A 17,462-nucleotide genomic window follows, 5' to 3' on the forward strand; every position below is an offset into this window, starting at 1 on the left:
GAGTAAAGGATTACATCCAGATGAATCCATGCTCATGACCCTGAAAAAGGCAAAAGGGACAGAAATCAAATCCAGGGACTAGGATGGGAGTGGAAGATTCTCAAAGGCAAAAGGGAACTTTCGGGGTGATAGAAATATTCTACATGTTGCTTTCAAGGTCGGTTTCATGACTCTGTGTGCTAGCCCAAACTCAGCACTGAGTACTTAAAAGGTGGAGGCTTTTTACTGTATGCAAGTTATGCCTCAATAACCCTGACTGAAAAATTTATTCTTACATTGAATGAATGATGAGATGACACTGTATTTCCCAAACCACAGAAATTTCCTACTAGAAGCTTAAGTAGAAAAAAATATATATAAAGCCTCATTTGTAGAATTTCTCCTAACTGAAACACATTAGACAAATGCTTTTGAAGGAAAGGTAAATTTCCCAGTACTTGTTAAGTCATACATAGCACCTTACAGCCCCTTCCCACTCGGAGCAAAACCATCCATGGTCCTGGTGCCCACTAGACTTCAATATGGTAACAGCATCCACAAACCATCTAAATGGGACATATTGTCTTCTTCAATGACACCTTGACTGAGAAAAAATCAAAGGAACAGAACCAACAGCCCAAGTAGAATGGAACAGCATTTCTGCAGTCTCATCTTCCTGAAACCTGGACACCTTCATAAAGTGGCTCCTATGAGATGTTGCTAATTTCTAAGTTCTGGATCCATGCCAAGACCCCTCCAAGAAAGGGTCCCACCAAAGAAGGACCTGAGGTTAAACTAGCAGGACTTTGGAATGTACCCCCCACAAATGATCAAACACACTCACCCCACCCACACCAGCTTTCAGAAAGCAGCCCCAATATGAAAGAGATTGAGGTAATACAATTCTCCCTACATCCTGACCTCTACCTGCACCCCAATTCTGTAATCACAAGGGTCAGAATGCTGAGGAAATGTTGAGCAAACTAGACACTTTTGACCTCTTCCTAAAGTTACACATAGTTAGCAATCCAAAACAGAATAATTATTGGTTCTATTTATTAGATGAGCCCTTTTGAGTAATAGCCTCCAGGGACATTTATAAATGCAATAAAAGACCTCATCATGGTTGAGTGCACAGTTATGTGGCTTGATCTACATTTTGACTGAAGCACACCCACAAGCCCAAGTTGTGCCTCTCTATAGACTCAAGAAGGGCAGAGACTTTGTTCCTTCTGTATTTCTGCATGTGGCTCCAGCATCTGCTTCAGAAATACTTGAAGTTACTCAGAAGTTTGAGTCAGTAAGAGACATTACCAATTTGGATGTAATAAAGATGTATATGAGCCTATGTCTTCCAAAAAGTTAACCTCAGAATGACTTTTAAGAAAGGCAATGTCTAGTGGACCCAGTAGTCTCTCAGCTGTGTCCCTGAGCAAAGTTGAAGGGCTTAAGCTAACAGATTGGACCCTGGAAATCAGTCTTTCCCAATGGGCTCCCTTCATGAGTCACAGGAAATGAAATCTACCATATCTTTAGTCACCCTTGATTCAGTAGAATCAAGAGCCAACCCACGTCCAGGCCCATGACTGGTTGCTTGCACAATGATTCATAGAGGGGACCACATTCTCTGCCAGATAAGATCTTTCCCTACACTTTTCTATTTGCCTTACCAACCCTGAACCCACTCCACCCCCCTCTGCACTGTTACCTGAAATATCACTATTTGAGTTAGCCTGTTGAGTTACATAATTTTTAAATGGGCATAGGTTCTACTGCAAGGAGAAAAATGAAAAAGTGAGGGACAAAGGGGTAATCATTGTTCCATTACAAACAAATCTCCCCCTTCCTCACCCCTTTGTTAATTACAGGGCCCAATAGGACTGACTTTCTGTCCACAGGGGACTCATAGTCTGTGTACCAAACACATGTGTCCAGACAAACATGAACCACAGTCTTCAAAAAATATTGCTGGTGGTAATCCCAGTTACAATCTTAATCTTTAATCTTCTGTACCTCACTAGAAGAGGTATTAGGTATGAAAGAAAGAAACCAAGACCCTTCTGGTAACCAACAGAGAATTAAATTTGTATAGCCAATATGATGTCAGGTTCTGCTACACACAGATCATAATCAGTTTTCCCTCTTAGAAGTTACTTTTCCTTTGTCCCAGGATGCAAAGTAATGCCACCATGTGTGCTTGAATAAATCTGCTTTCAAATTCATTAGACAAATTATTTTGCTCCTGCTAACAGTTTTTTATTAGTTAGAAAGCAAACTCAGGATTTAATAAAGCACACGATCTGTGTTTAGAATTGGGGATCCAGAGCAGTAAAATAGACCTGGCAGGATTGCAGTGAACCAGGAAGGAGGGTCCTCTGTGCATTCCTCTCTGAGGTCCTGGATCCTCAATTTCTTTCCTCACTTCCTCTTTTTGCCCTTTAGGAGAATGAAAATGTATTGTTATCAACAATCATACCCAGTAGCCAAAGCTGGGCTTTGGCTGTAAGTCAGATAAAACCTGAAGGATAAAGGGGATCACTGGAATTGAATGTATCAGCTTCAAATCTCTGTTCTCTGCCATGCCGGGAAAACAGACTGGTTCAGAAGACTGCTCCCCTAAAACATTCTGCCAGTACAAGTCTGTACTCCTAAACCTCCAGGAAAGGTCATGTTGTCCTAGAGGGAGACCCAGGAGATAATTGCTACCTGGAGCTCAGGGTCCAACCCCTCTTCGAGCATTAGAATAATGACAACAAGAGCATGTCACTGTTTTCTTGGAGGGAAATTCTTAGATGTTTCCTCATCTTCCCTAGAGAAAGGGGTACCACCCAGGCAGCCAGCAATGCCATTAGCAGACAATGAAGCAGGAGTGTGTTTTCATCCTGGGCTGGTAAAGACTCCTTGCTTTGGCACGCAGAGCTGCCTACTTAGCCCTTCTTTTAGTTGGGGGCACCCCAGTAGCAAACTTTTAGAAAAGAATTGGGGCATCAGTTAATTTCATAAGTGCAAGAAATAAGGGAGGAGGAAAGTGAGGCAGTGAACAGAGGGCAGCAAATCCAGGTGAGTTATTAAGGAACTCCTGCTGATGTGAAATGCCTGCCTTGGAATATCCCACCAGTGCCCTGGGGGAAAGGGAGCTATGGTTTGAGATGCTCCACAGCTGGCCAGGGTGGAGTGGTAGCTTCCTTGTCAGGTCTGGGCTGACGTGTATTAGGCTCAGTGGGTTTTTTGTCTATGCCTTCAAAGAGAACCTGGAGCACATACAGCAATTGAAAGCATCTAAGAAACCCTCATATGCCTCTCAGCCTAACCCAGCTGCAACTCAAGATGGGAGTCTTCCAGCAGGAACCCTGATTTTGGATAAGGTCTCTGATTTGTAGCATTTGCCAATTTCCATGGTGTGATGGAAATTAATGGCCAATTTCAAGCCATTAACAGTGTGACACTGAATACCACATTTCTGAACATTTAACAAGCTGGCTTGCATCTTGAGTTAGTAGTCTACTCCAGAAAACCACTGAGACTGAAATGGGAATCACTACCCCTAGGGGCTCAGATGTTGAGTTGCTGGTCTTAGCTTTATCATTTGCTGTCATCTGGGGATAAATGTCTCTGAAACCAGACTGCCAAGACCAAAATCCCAGCTCTTACCATATAATATCTGTTGTCACCTTGGGCAAGTTACTTAACCTCTCTGTGCCTCAGTTTTCCCACCCATGATATGGTGACAATAATAGTAATGACCTCACAGGATTCTTGTAAAATTTAAATGAGTGTTACATACAAAATGCTTAGAACTCTGCCTGGCACATACTAAACACTACATGGGGTTAGCTGTTATTATTCAGGACTGGGAGGGAGCAGGTAACAAGCCAGGATCTCAAGAGCATACTAAAGTACCCTATTCATCCTGAAGATTCTGCATTTCCACAAGCTGGAGTGAGACCTAGATTAACTCAGGGAGAGAAGAGGAAAATAGAGATAGAGACCTCTACTCCCCTTTAGGACACAAACTTTTAATGCTTCAATAAATGGAACAGATCCTTCAAACCCAGGCAGGGATTATGGAATGGAAGACCTGCCATGTTTGGAGGTTTGTACAGCACTGGACTCAGGTTCAAGATTTGCTTGTTTGTTTTATTGTGTAAAGTGTGTAAAGTGATGATTTATCTATATATTATGAAATGATTAAATCAATCTAATTAACCTATCTACCACTTCACATAATTATCATTTGTTTGTGGTAAGAACCTTTAAGATGTACTCTCCTAGCAATTATCAAATATACAATGCATTAATATTTGCTATAGTCACTATGCTATACAACAGATCTCTAGAAGATCTACCTGAAAATGTGGACCCTTGGACCAACATCTCTTCATTCCCTCCCCACACCCACCAGCTGATGGCAACCACCATTCTGCTCTGTTTCTATAAGTTCAGATTTTTTTACATTCCATGGATAAGTGAGATTGTGCAGTATTTGCCCTTTTGTTCTGGGTTTACTTTAATAAGCATAATGTTTGCTGGGTGCATCCATGTTGTAAAAAAATGACAGGATCTCTTTCTTTCTAAAGGCTGTGTAGTAGTCCATTGTGTAGATAAGCCACATTTTCTTTATCCATTCATCCATTAATGGACACATGGGTTCATTACATATACTGACTATTGTACATAGTTCTGCAATGAACTTGGGAATGCAGGTATCTCTCCCACATACCGATTTTATTTCCTTTGGACATATATCTAGGGATGGGATTGCTGGATCATATGGTAATCTATTTTTAATTTATAGAGGACCCTCCATACCATTTTCCATGACGGCTGTCCTGATTTACATTCCTATCAACAGTGTCTGAGTGTTCTCTTTTCTCCATATCCTCGTCAACGTTTAACTTTTGTCCTTTAGTTAATAGCCAGTCTAACAAGTCTGATGCAATAACTTATTGTGGCTTTAATTTGCATTGCTCTGATGATTCCCTGATGATTAGTGGTGTTGATCATCCTTTTATGTACACGTTGGACAGTCTTTCTTTCCTTCTGTTCTGGGGATTGAACTTTGGTTTAATCTTGAACTTCCCACATGCTAACCAAGTGCTCCACCACGGACTGAGCTGCATTCATAACCCATTGTGTTTTATTTTATTTTCTTTTTTGTGATTGTTATGGTTTGGATGTGAGGTGTCTTCCAAAAGCTCATGTGTGAGACAATACAAGAAGGCTAAGAGGAGAGATGATTGGGTTGTGAGAACTTTAACCCAATCAGTGAATTAATCCTCTGATAGGGTTAACTGGGTGGGAACTGAAAACGGTTAGGAGATAGCTGGAGGAGGTGGATGCTTGGAGGTGTGCATTTGGGGTATATGTTTTACCCTTGTTGAGCAGAGCGCTCTCTCTCTCTCTCTCTCTCTCTCTCTCTCTGCTTCCTGGTGTGATATCTTGAGCTACTACTACTCACCACATTCTTCCTCACCTTGAGCCCCAAGGAATGGAGTTGACGATCTATGGACTGAGACCTGTGAAATTATGAGCCCCCCAAATAAACTTTTCCTCCTCTAATTGTTCTTGTCAGGTCTTTTGATCACAAAAGTGAAAAAGCTGACTAAAACAGTGGCGCTAGGGATAGAACCCAGGGCTTCATGCATGCTAGGCAAGCACTCTACCACTGAGCCATAACCCAACCCTTTTTATTTGATTTTGAGAAAGGGTCTCACTAAGTTGCTCAGGCTGGCCTTGAACTTCAGATCCTCTTGCCTCAGTCGACCCCACCCCCAAGTTAGCTGGGATTACAGGCATGAGCCACCATGCCTGGCTCCTGTTGGCAATTTATTTGTCTTCTATTAAGAAATGTCTATTCAGTCCTTCATCCATTTTTAATTCAGATTATTTGTTTTTTTTTAACAATTGAGTTTTTAGATTTCCTTAGTAATTTAATAATAGATATCATATCTTTCTTTCATATCTATGGCATTTTGGCTTATACACACCTTTTTTCAATGAAGTAAGGAAGTTCCAGTTTAATTGAATAACAGGAAATCCGAGGGTAAGAAATTTTTCTCTGTACCTATGTTCAGTTGCAAACCTTTTTGAGCACCTTATCACATTCTAGACACGATCGAACAGAAAAAAAAAAAAAAGGAAGGCCAAAACAGAATCCACCCTGCAGACCTCCCTGTAAACAGGTAAGCACCGTGTCAGGTATGGGGCCATCATGGGAAATGATGTGGGCATCCAGAGGTGCATTGCTCCCAGGCTCCAAGGATGTAGAGAAAATTTTCTGGATACTGTGGTATTTACACTGAAACCTGAGCCATGAATAAGCTGGAGTTAGGAGCAGGGAGTGGAAGGGAAGCTTCTAGGTGAAGGGAACGGTATGTACACCGGCACAGAGCCAAGAGAGAGCACGCACATTTGGGGAATTGCAAACTGTCTGCATTCATGAACTGCAGAACCCATGGTTGTGGGAAAGGAGGCAAAGCAGAGAGGTAAGTGTCAGCAAGATCATAAAGGATCCTACTCTGTACTCTGAGAACAATGGGGAGTCACTGAAGTGCTTTTAGCAGATAGCAGTTGGTTTTGCCCATAAGGATAAATCTACTCCAGGAAGAACAGAAAGGAGAGGACCCCATAGAGGCAACATTAGAGGCTGTTGCAACCACACAAGTGAGTCAAGATGGTCTGAATAAGCCACAGCAGGGATGGAGAATAAACAGGTTTTGACAAGTTTTGAAGGTGCATCCCCAGGACTTGGAGATGACTAGAAGTGAAGGTCAGGAGAAGGACACTGGTAGGCAAGGAGGCCATTCCCACAGTCATGGTGTCAAGGAGGCGCCACTTTGCTTTTGCATGTGTGTGCATGCGCATGTCTATGTGCAGCAATCCGAGACTTTCTTGTCATGCACAAATAAAGCGAGTGCCCTTGACATCAGAGTCATAATAATTTTGGCATCAATTACAATAAATTTTGTCCAAGGAGAGTAAAGTATTTTGAGAAAAGTGTGCATTTTTTCCAATTTGCCCACAGGCACCATTGGAGTCAGCCATGGCCTTCAGCCCAGCGCAGCGTTGGGTCTGGAACACACTGATTTTGAGTTGCAGGAAGGACACTCAAATGAAGCCATCAGGGAAGCAGTTGCATATTCAGGCCTGAAGTTCAGGAAAGATCTGGGCCGGGGGTGAAGAATAGGAAACAGCAGCACATGGAGAGTTTTTACAACCCTGGAAACAGAAAAAAATTAGTCTTTTTCAAATACAATTTTCTATCTATAATATCTATATGATGTATATAATTCTATACGTATATACTATACATTCACAATTACTCAAAATATATGTAATTGATATATGATTATATGCATATCTAGAAATGAGACAAGGAAGTAACAGTTTTTGAAACTGCTAGTAAAGTGTTCCTGAGCACAGGGAGAAGGCAAGATAGCCAGGGATTTAACCATTATGCTCAAGGTATGAATAAAGGGCGGGGGTTCAACTCAGTGGCAGAGCATGTACTTAGCATGGGCAAGGCACTGGGTTCAATCCCTGGCACACTTGCACACACAAAAAGACACAAGTTAAGGAATCTGTAAAAGGGAGAAACAGAGTATTCCTTCTTGAAAATAAAGAGAAACTGTGTGTTCAGAGGACATGTCCCCTAGGGTCCTATCCAGCAAAGAAGTCAAAGATAATGACTTGGCAGCAAGGCCCACAGTGACCTCAGGGGCGTCACGGCAGAGACATGGTGGGGCCAAGGGCCAGATGAGGACAGGATGAGGAAGCAGGGTAGGGTAGGGACAGGGGCAGGGACTGTGCGTGTCCTCTCCAGAACGTTGACCGCAAAGAAGGGACTCAGACTTGGGAAAAGCTGGAAAAAATACAGCAGGTCTGGGAAAGGTTACTCTTCCTTTAGAAGAAAAAAAAATGTTTTAACATTCTTAACCGTTACTGGAATGAGCTAGAAGAGAGGAGGGGCTGCTGATCCTTGAAAGAGAGTACAGGCTAGATCAGTGAGGCCTCGTCATCCAGAAAAAAAGGGCTACTCTGCACATCCCGAGGCTGCTGGACCCCATCTGAGAGCCACTGCTAGACCACTTCTACCCTTTCCCTGGCCCCTTCACTTCATCCTGAGCTAAAGATAGCCAGGTTGGGAGAGGCTCCTGCTACCCAGTGCTCCCTATGGACTGTCTCCAGATGTTGGAATACCTGTTGGAATTCTAGGAGGGACAAGTGTAGAGGGTCTTGGAACCCTTAAAAAGATGGCTTCCATAGCAACAAGTAGATGGCAGACCTGTTGAAGGAGGCAGCAGGAAAGGAGAGCACCATTTGGATTCCTAGAGCTGATGTAAAATTCAAGCTCCTCCGCTGGAAATCATCCTGCCTCTCATTCTGTCTGCACCTGTCTTTGGGGGAAAGAACAGGATGAAATAATAGTAGCACAAAATTTGGAGTCAAACAGTCCTGAATTAGTTCTCAACCCTTCACTCAACAGTTGTATGATCTCAACCTAGGTACTTAAATCAAACTGAACTTCTATTTCTTTATCTGAACAGTGGTCACAGTAAGGAATAAATTAGAATATATACATAATTCTGTACACAATAGATTTTTATAGACAATAGATCTGTATGTTCTATGTGTACATAGTAGATTTTATAGATGATATATTTGTTACATGCATACATTCACATACATATATACAATAATGGTACAGAGTGCATACTCAACAAACAGTAATCAGTATTAATAGTAGTAATATTATACCTCTAATGATGAAATCAATCCTCATCAAATCTAATTATAACTATACAAATTACACAATTTATCAAGAGGTAGATACTTGGGAGAAAAGAGTCCTTCAGTATCTTTTAACTCAATTAGTTGGAATTTGATCTATGGGATTATATTATTTATGTTGCAAATCAAAGTCATGTAGGTCTTTGCCAACACATATATGGTATTGCTCATGCCAAGAAATCTAAACCTCTAATGTTACTGATGTAATTAATTTATTCGGTCTTTAAAGAGAAAAATACTCCATAGAGTTAAGAACTATGGGAAGAACACTAAAAATCCCAGGCTGTGTAGTAGTTGAGATAACAGAAATATTGTTGAAATGAGAGCATAAGAAAAGTATTTTTCCTTTATTTATTTATTTATTTATTTATTTATTAGCTAGATGAACAAAAGATAAGTGGAATTCATCTGCTCATTTGTTTCTTCGGTCCATGAGTCTCTGTCTTCTATGTTCATAGTAGTAAAGCAGAAATATTCCTGGTTCTAAGATTATGGGCACTTTCTTTTTTATTTTTAATTTTTAAAATTTGTACTAATGAGTTATACATGATAGCAGAATGCATTTCTATGCATTGCACACAAATGAAGCACAACTTTCCATTTCTCTGGTTGTACACAATGTAGAGTCGCACCACATATGCAGTCATACATGTATCTAGGGTAATGATGTTCATCTCATTCCATCATCTTTCCTACCCCCATACCCTTCTCCTTCTCCCTCCCCTTGGCTCAAAGTTCCTCCATTCTTCCCACCCCGCCCCTTCTCATTATGGATCAGCATCCACTTTTCAGAATGAACATTAGGTCTTTGGTTTGGGGGGACTGGCTTACTTTACTTAGCATGATATTCTCCAAAATTATGCACTTTCACCAAAGAATCTGTTTTCCATTTTTCTCTCTAATTTCCTGCTATCTGTTCCTTAACTCCTTCGAAGATCAGCCAAATGTTCTCCTGAATAGAAAAGAACAGAGTTTTGATATCAACAAACTGTTGCCCAGATCTTACAAAAAGCCCGCCTACAACCTTTTTATTTCCAAAGGGACACAAAGCATCCACTTGCAGCACATCACTGTAGCTAACAGGCTGATTTATAAAACTACATAGAGCCAATATGATCTCCAATCAAATCCCTACCTCACTCCATACACTAAAATAGATGTCTGAAATAGCAAAAACATGTATAAAGCAAATCTAATAGAGTAACTTGTAAAAGAGGTCAGGTGTCATTGAAGTATGGCAGAAGACCTTAATGTTACCAAAGGAAAGGCAGGTAAGTTTAAATCTGTAATTAATGGTTAACTTCCACTGGTTTAAAAAAAATGGTAGAGAATGTATTTGAAGAACAAAGAATAAAATTTAATAACAAATTAAAGTTTTTATAAATCAATTTTTTAAACTACTAAAACACCAATGGAAATAAACAGTGGCAAGACTATAGTTTTCACACACAAACACACACCAGAGGAAACATTTATGACCAATGGGCCATAAACATGTGAAACAGGGTTTAATTTTTCATAATTAAAATGTAAATTCAAACAATAACAACTTTTTGTTGCTCATTGGCAAAGATTTAGATGTTTGATAGACCGTGGAGTCAGTAATGTTTTGAGGAAATAGGTAGTTCACATAGTGTTAATGGGGTTGTAAACTGGTGCAACCTTTTTGCAGGGCAATTTGGCAATATCTATTAAAGTGTAAAATGCACATACCCTTTGACCCAGCAATTCCATTGGTAGGAATTTATCCTTAGGGTATACTCTTTCAACTGTGCAAAAAGCACAAGTGGACTAGAAGGTGTGTTGAAGTATTCTTTGTAATCCCCCCAAAGTGGAAAACAATTTTTACTACCAATTTAAGAAACTGGTTAAATGAATTAGGATGTGACCACAAAATGGACTAGAAACAGTCAGGAAGTGCATGGATACATCTTTGTGCTGTTTTGGAAAGGTGTCCCAGAAATGCTATTATATGCAGGGGAAGCAAGTTACAGGTCTATACATTGAGTATGGCCCCCATTCACATTGAAGATCTTCAAATACAGATCAATAGGCACATTCCATGCGCGTGAATGTGTGCACATGCAGAGGAAAGCCGAAGAAAGATTCTAATAAAGGTTTAAATTGTTGTTACCTATGGGTACTGGTAGGGCTGGAAAGGTCTGAGATGTGGAGGAATATTTTCTCTGTCACTTTTTTATTCTGTTTGGAAGAAAATTTTTTTCACCGTGAATGTGCATTACTTTATTTAAACAGATATATTTTCTAGAAAAGGAAAGAAGACAAATGGGGAAAGAAGGTGGGAAGAATGAGAAGGAGAGAGAGAAGGCATAAAGTAGAGGAGGGAGGGAAAGGAAAAGATAAAAAAGGAGAAGAGAAGAAACAAAATGCTTTCTCATTCTTTTGAGTAGAAGCCCTATTCCTATGTTGACGGAGACATTTAAAAACTTCAGCAATTTTGCCAAACTTTACAAACACCAACTCGTTGCTTCTTTTATAAATGAAAACAAGGAAGTACTCCACGGTTGGCTTTGTCCACACTTTTCCTTAGCCTTTGCAAATCACCCTGGGATAAGTCCTTACTGCAACCTAAGCCGAGGGTGACTCCAGGAAGCCAGACGGCGTTTCCTCTCATAATGCACAAATGTGTATTTTGCCTGATGTTTTTGTCTGTGTGCCTAGATCCCACAGTGACAGGCGCCACAAAAGCACACAGACAAGACAGAGGACGCGCCTGATTTTGCAGAGAGGAGACAGATAGTTGGAGGTCAAGAGGCTGACTTTCCAAAGGCTAAGGATGCAGACAGGAGCTTCTGCCATCTGGGGCAGATTAGAGTGTCAGGCTTTGTCACTAGTATGTGTGTGTGTGTGTGTGTTTGGGGGGAGGGCAGTAACTAGATTAAATCTTTCTTCTCTTGCTTTAAGATTAGGTAGGTGACCAGAGCTACTAAATTTTTTTTTTCACTAACTTTTTAAAGTTAAAATCACATTTAAAGGCTGGAGTTGTGTCTCAGTGGTAGAGTGCTTGTTTAGCACATGTGAGGCACTGGGTTTGATCCTCAGCACCACATAAGAATAAATAAATAAAATAAAGGTATTGTGTCCATCTACAACTAAAAAATTTTTTTGATTAAAAAAAATCACATTTAAAGTCTATTTTATAAGATAATGAATTTAGTTGGGGATTTAAAAAAATTTTTTTTAAAAAAAAATGTGAGATATGGGGCTGGAGATGTAGCTCAGTGGCAGAGAGCTTGCCTAGAATGTACAAGGCCCTGGGTTCCATCCCAGAACTGCAAATACGAAAATAAATAATAAAGTAAAAATTCAGAGATTTTTAAGAGGGTTGATGATTTTTAACTTTTTTTCTATGGCAAAGAATGAAAGTTTAAAACTTCCCCAAGAGCTGTTATTTGCAGAAGGACAAAATCCTCAAGGAAAACTCAGTGGGACCTGGTCCTTTTCTGTCTTCTTCCACCCTGCCTGCCCTGGGTCCTCATCCAATACTGAACTCTGCAACCATTATTGAAGCTTACAAAATATTCTGCTACTACTCAACAGTTTAAATATTAACAAGCATGTAAAGCTACTGGGGGTAAAAGCCTGGAGCCTGTAATGAGAAGCAAGCCCCGGCTGGATTCTGTAATTATTTCTTACGAAATCCCAGGTCGCAGTCACAGCTTTTTGAAGATTACACACTTCCAGCCACTCTAGCAGGAGGGCTGACTCTGCCAGGGTTGCATAAGCCTTTTCATAGCATGATAATTAGTCATTAAGAAGCAGAACAAAGGGCCATTCGGATCAAGGTGCCACTCTCATAATTATGTATTTGCTTTCAGGAAAGGAGACATTTCTTGAACATTCTCCCCTAGAGTGGGAGTTAGGAAGGAAATGAGGTTAAAAGGAGAAGTGGAGGTATAAAGAAAAGGAGGTGGGTCCAATAGTTGGGAGCAGAACAGACACCATGGGGGGGGGGAGTATTCCTGCATTTGCATTTCTTCTTGTTACTTGAAGTCCCACCAGGCCAGCATGCTCCACTGTGTTGCTCCAGCATTGCCTATGAACAAGAAGGTGCCTCTTTAGGGCCTCTGTGCTTACCAGGTGTCTAGCCCTCTTTCAGTCTTTCCATTGTTACCAAAATCTCTGTCCTCACGTCCACGAATTTGCTTTTCATTAGGCTAAACTGTTGTGAAGTCGGGGTTCTAAACTACCAATGACTGATTATTTCTTCTGAAATGGACACCTGGTACCTGAATCTAGGTGTAGAAATCATCACAGGTAATCCAGTGATCTACAGACAAAGGAACTGAGGCCAGAGATGCCAAAGGGAGAGCTTTTGTGCGACCATGGTGGGGCCTAATGCAGACACTGAGCTTTGCTTTGTTCTTGGAGCTCATGGCTAACCTCAAGTGCGTCCTCTGTCTGCTGAATGAAATCAGTGCCTACCTGCAACGTCAGCCCAACCTGTTTGTACACTTGGAGAACCCAGCCTGGTGCATGGGCTGAGGATAATCATGGCAACACTGCAGCCTGCAGGTTATTGTGAAGATCACAGCAGTACACCTGGCAGGTAGAGGGACAGCACAGGGTGCATGCAGCCTCCAATAGCCTCAACCTGCTTAAAAGGAAGCTATGCCCTAAATAAGAGAGAGGTTGGGTAGAGACACACCATAGGTATGTATGGACTGAAATGATCAGGCTAAATGAGGGGGTTCGTTGTTCAGAATGACATTTGCCAAAAGTTACTGGGCAAGAAGTCTAATTTCCCATGATGTCAAGAGCACTGAGTCTTTCTACCTGTGCTTCACAAAATCTATGAAGACAGAAAATGGTCCCTGGGTCATCACTTCTCCTTCTGCCTGCAACATCACTGCTTCTCGGTTGTGGTACCTGGTAAGCACTAAAAGCCAAGTCAACAAGGGAAACTATGTCTTTTCACATTAAACTCATTTTGTTTGTGAGAGTTTTACTAGACCACTTAAGGGAGACACCATACAGGCTAAATATCCAGGTTTTAATATGTCCCCAGATACCTTTAAGAACATTATATAGAGAAATGGACTTTAGATAATTAAGTTACAGAGAAATCTAGTGGATTAGTTGGCTGTACCCAAAAGGTACTAGTTAGTGCATTAACGTCAGCCTGTAAAGAAGGCTCTAGCAACAGATGGAAGGATTATTTTATCATCAGAGTTCCCAGTGAATTGGATAGAAAAATATCTTCAGATCTCTGCTCAAGTGTCACTATTTCCTATGAGTTTTTCTCTAGCCATTCTATCTAAAGTTGCGAAAATTCCCCCCTCACTTCCTATCCCTCTTCCCTGCTTTATATTTCTCCTTGGTACTTGGCATTAACTAAAACAACACACACGTAATTTATTCATCTTTATTGAGTGTCTATCTTCCCTACTTGAATGAAGCCTCCAGGAAAACAGAGATTTCAGTTTTGCTCACTGTATGTTCAGCACTTACAACAGTGCCTGGCACATCGAAGGGTACTCTATAGTCACTAAATGAATACACCAATGGAGATAGCATGCTCATCAACTGGGAAGATAACATAAACCCAGGAGGTTGGGGAGAATATTAGATGACAAAGTCAACAATCAAAATTATCCTGATAGGTGATAACAAGGGTCTGAAGCTAGCATGATGGAATTTAACAGGCTATGTAAATCAATCCCACACTTAGATTTCAGAAAAACAATTGCACAAGAACAAGATGGGAAAGATAACATGGCTAAATAATAGCACGTGCAGAAATGACAGGGTCTCGGATGACTGCCAGCTCAATCTGAGTCAAAAACAAAACCAGCCTATCAAAAAAGTGTGATCTTTGGTGTCATGGCTAATTAAAATAATCATAGTTTTTATAGTACACAAGTGCACTGTGATGCATTCCTTCACTTGAACTCACATCTTTTCATATTTACATGCAATATGCATGTGAAGAAGGTGCATATTATAGCCTGGTTTGTAATAGTAATGAAAATCCACTTAAAGGTCCATTAATAAAGAGATGATTAAATATATGAAGAGAAGCTAAACCATGGAATGCATTCTTAACTGAGAAAGGGAAAATTCTCAATGCGCAAATTTAGAGCCATCTCTATGAAAAGTCAATAGTGGGAGAGAGGAAGGAGACTTAAACAGGAAAATAAATGGCAAACTTTATCTAGATGAAGAACCAATGTTGTACTCAGGGTGATCCTTGCCCATTAGTATGGGCATCACCTGGAAGCATGTTAAAAATGCAGAGCAGGGGCTGGGGTTGTGGCTCAGTGGTAGAGCATTCTCCTAGCACATGCGAGGCCCTGGGTTCGATCCTCAGAACCACATAAAAATAAATAAATAAAATGAAGGTATTGTGTCCAACTACAACTAAAAAATAAATATTAAAAAAAAATGCAGAGCAGCAGGACCCATCCCCGGCCTACTGAAACAGTTTCATAAGATTCCCATTCACATTTAAGTTTGAGAAGTACTGCTTTGTTTTTTCACTTGTGCACATTTTTTTTTATTGTGGAAAACTAAATAGCATAAAGTGTACATGTTAGTCAATTTTAAGGGCATTAATTAATATTGCTCAACTATCACCATTGTCCATTTCCAGGACATATACAAATTTTTATAGAGGTTTTCAACTACTTAAATGACTGAATTCATTAAACACTTTTATAAAACTTTAAACATAAGGGCATCTTTCTTATTTGTTATCTAAGCCATATCTCCCATTTCTTGGTGCATTCATTCGTTTAATGTATAGTGATTGTCTATGATTACCCAGGCGTAATTTTAGGCACAGAGGGCTATACTAATCACTAGAAAAGTAGGAAGCTTATGACCTAGTGAGTTGGTTGACACCATTTACTTATTCTTTTTTTTTTCTCCGCTTTATTGAGATATAACTACAATGAAATTGGTACCTCAATTGTGGAAAATGGAATGGAGGTACCTCAAAAAATGAAAAGTAGAATTATCATGTGATCCTGCAACAATCCCATTTCTGGGTATATATCCAAGGAAATGAAATCAATATGTTGAAAACACATCTGTGAGTCCGTGTTTATTGCGGCATTATTTAGAATAGCCAAGATGTGGAAACAACCTGAGTGTCAATCAAGGGATGATGGATAGAGAAAATGTGGTATATATAAACAACAGAATATTATTCAGCCTTTAAAAAGGAAATCCTGGGCCTGGGGATATAGCTCAGTGGTAAAGCACTTGCCTAGCATGTACAAGACCTTGGGTTCAATCCCCAGTACCACACACAGACATTGAAAAAAAAAAAGAAGAAGGAAAATCCTCCCATTTGCTAAAACATAGATGAACTTGGAAGATATTATGTTAAGCAAAATAAGTCAGACAAAGAAAGACAAATACTGTATGCTCTCACTCATTTGTACATTGACAATATTCATCAGGGATTGAACTCAGGGGCACTTAACAAAAAAGTTAAATTCAGAAACAGAGACTAGAAAAGTGATTATCAGGGGCTGTGGAATGGAGTTAATAGAGAGATGCTGGTTGAAGGGTACAGATTGGCAGTTATAAGATAAGTAAATTCTGGAGAACTAATGAAAGCATGGTGACTATAGTTAATGATAATGTGTTGTACACTTGTAATTTGCTAAGAAAGTCAATCTTAAATTCCCAACACACCCAATAATTATGTGAGGTGATGATGGATGTGTTAACTAACTTAATTTTGACAATCATTTCATAATCACTTCACATATAGACAACTCTACGTGTATATCAAATATGTGCATCCTAAAAGAGAAGCTTTGGTTTAGAGGGTGAATTAAACCCAGAATGTTTCATCCTACCCATGCCCTCTAGGGGATTGGATTTTGTGGAATCCTCTTCCTTAATCAGCCCAGAAGTGTCGACGCTTAAACTGATACTAATGGCAGCTGATTTTACCCAGCCAAACTACGTGTTGCAGGGATGGATGTCTATAGGTTTAAGTAATTTGCTTTACTTTGGTCATACTGCTCAGGTCAGAAAGCCTATTGCAGCTAATGCTTTTTGACTATGGGGCAATTTTCAGCAGCCACTATGTAAATGTTCCCACATAACCTCAGACTCAGCTGTGCATTCTTCTCTAAGAACACACACAGCTTAAGGTTATCTCAAAATCAGGCCAGGGATTCTTTCCAAACTCAAGGTCACTTACACTGAGCCACAACCTGACGCCTCCTTCACCTGCCAGAATTAGGAACCAAATGAGGGCACCAAGCAGCACTCTCATCAGAGTGGAAAGCCATCCATCATGGAGCTGCTAGCTCCTGTAGGCTCTCCTCCTCTTCTAAAATGGGTAATGCCTGTGTTCATTTCTCCTTCAGTCCCATGGCCAGTCTCACCCCTTCATCTTCTTTCTGCTACATGTCCAACCAATACAATGACACACAGCTTGTGGTCCTTATCCTGTTAGGATTTTAGGGCCAAATGTCAGTATGAATGAATACTGTGCCCTTTGGCTATGCATACGGGGTTTGGGTGGGATTTTGTTCATGCCTTGCAGATACTAGCTAGAAGACTGAGGTCTGCAATGTTCATGAGGCTGCTCTTAGAGAACACACTAATTTTGCAGTCTCCTGAAAGATGTGCAGCTGAGTGATCAAAAAGTCTCCATTCTGCACATACCCACTGTAGCTCTTCAGTACCACTTTGTCTCCTTTCCACCT

General features: G+C 40.4%; 1 long non-coding RNA gene across 1 annotated transcript in view; it reads right to left on the reverse strand.

Annotated features, from left to right (window-relative positions):
• Window positions 1–5,841: 5,841 nt before the first annotated feature.
• Window positions 5,842–17,462, reverse strand: part of LOC125615948 — a 61,083-nt gene continuing 49,462 nt past the window's right edge. Inside the window, exons 4-6 of the long non-coding RNA XR_007346553.1 lie at window positions 9,601–9,721; window positions 8,264–8,375; window positions 5,842–7,197 (exon numbers count right to left, since the gene is read on the reverse strand). This is a non-coding gene — a long non-coding RNA (uncharacterized LOC125615948). The remainder of the gene's footprint in view (window positions 7,198–8,263; window positions 8,376–9,600; window positions 9,722–17,462) is intronic.

Source organism: Marmota marmota, unplaced genomic scaffold, assembly GCF_001458135.2.
Source record: "Marmota marmota marmota unplaced genomic scaffold, marMar, whole genome shotgun sequence".
NCBI lineage: Eukaryota > Metazoa > Chordata > Mammalia > Rodentia > Sciuridae > Marmota > Marmota marmota.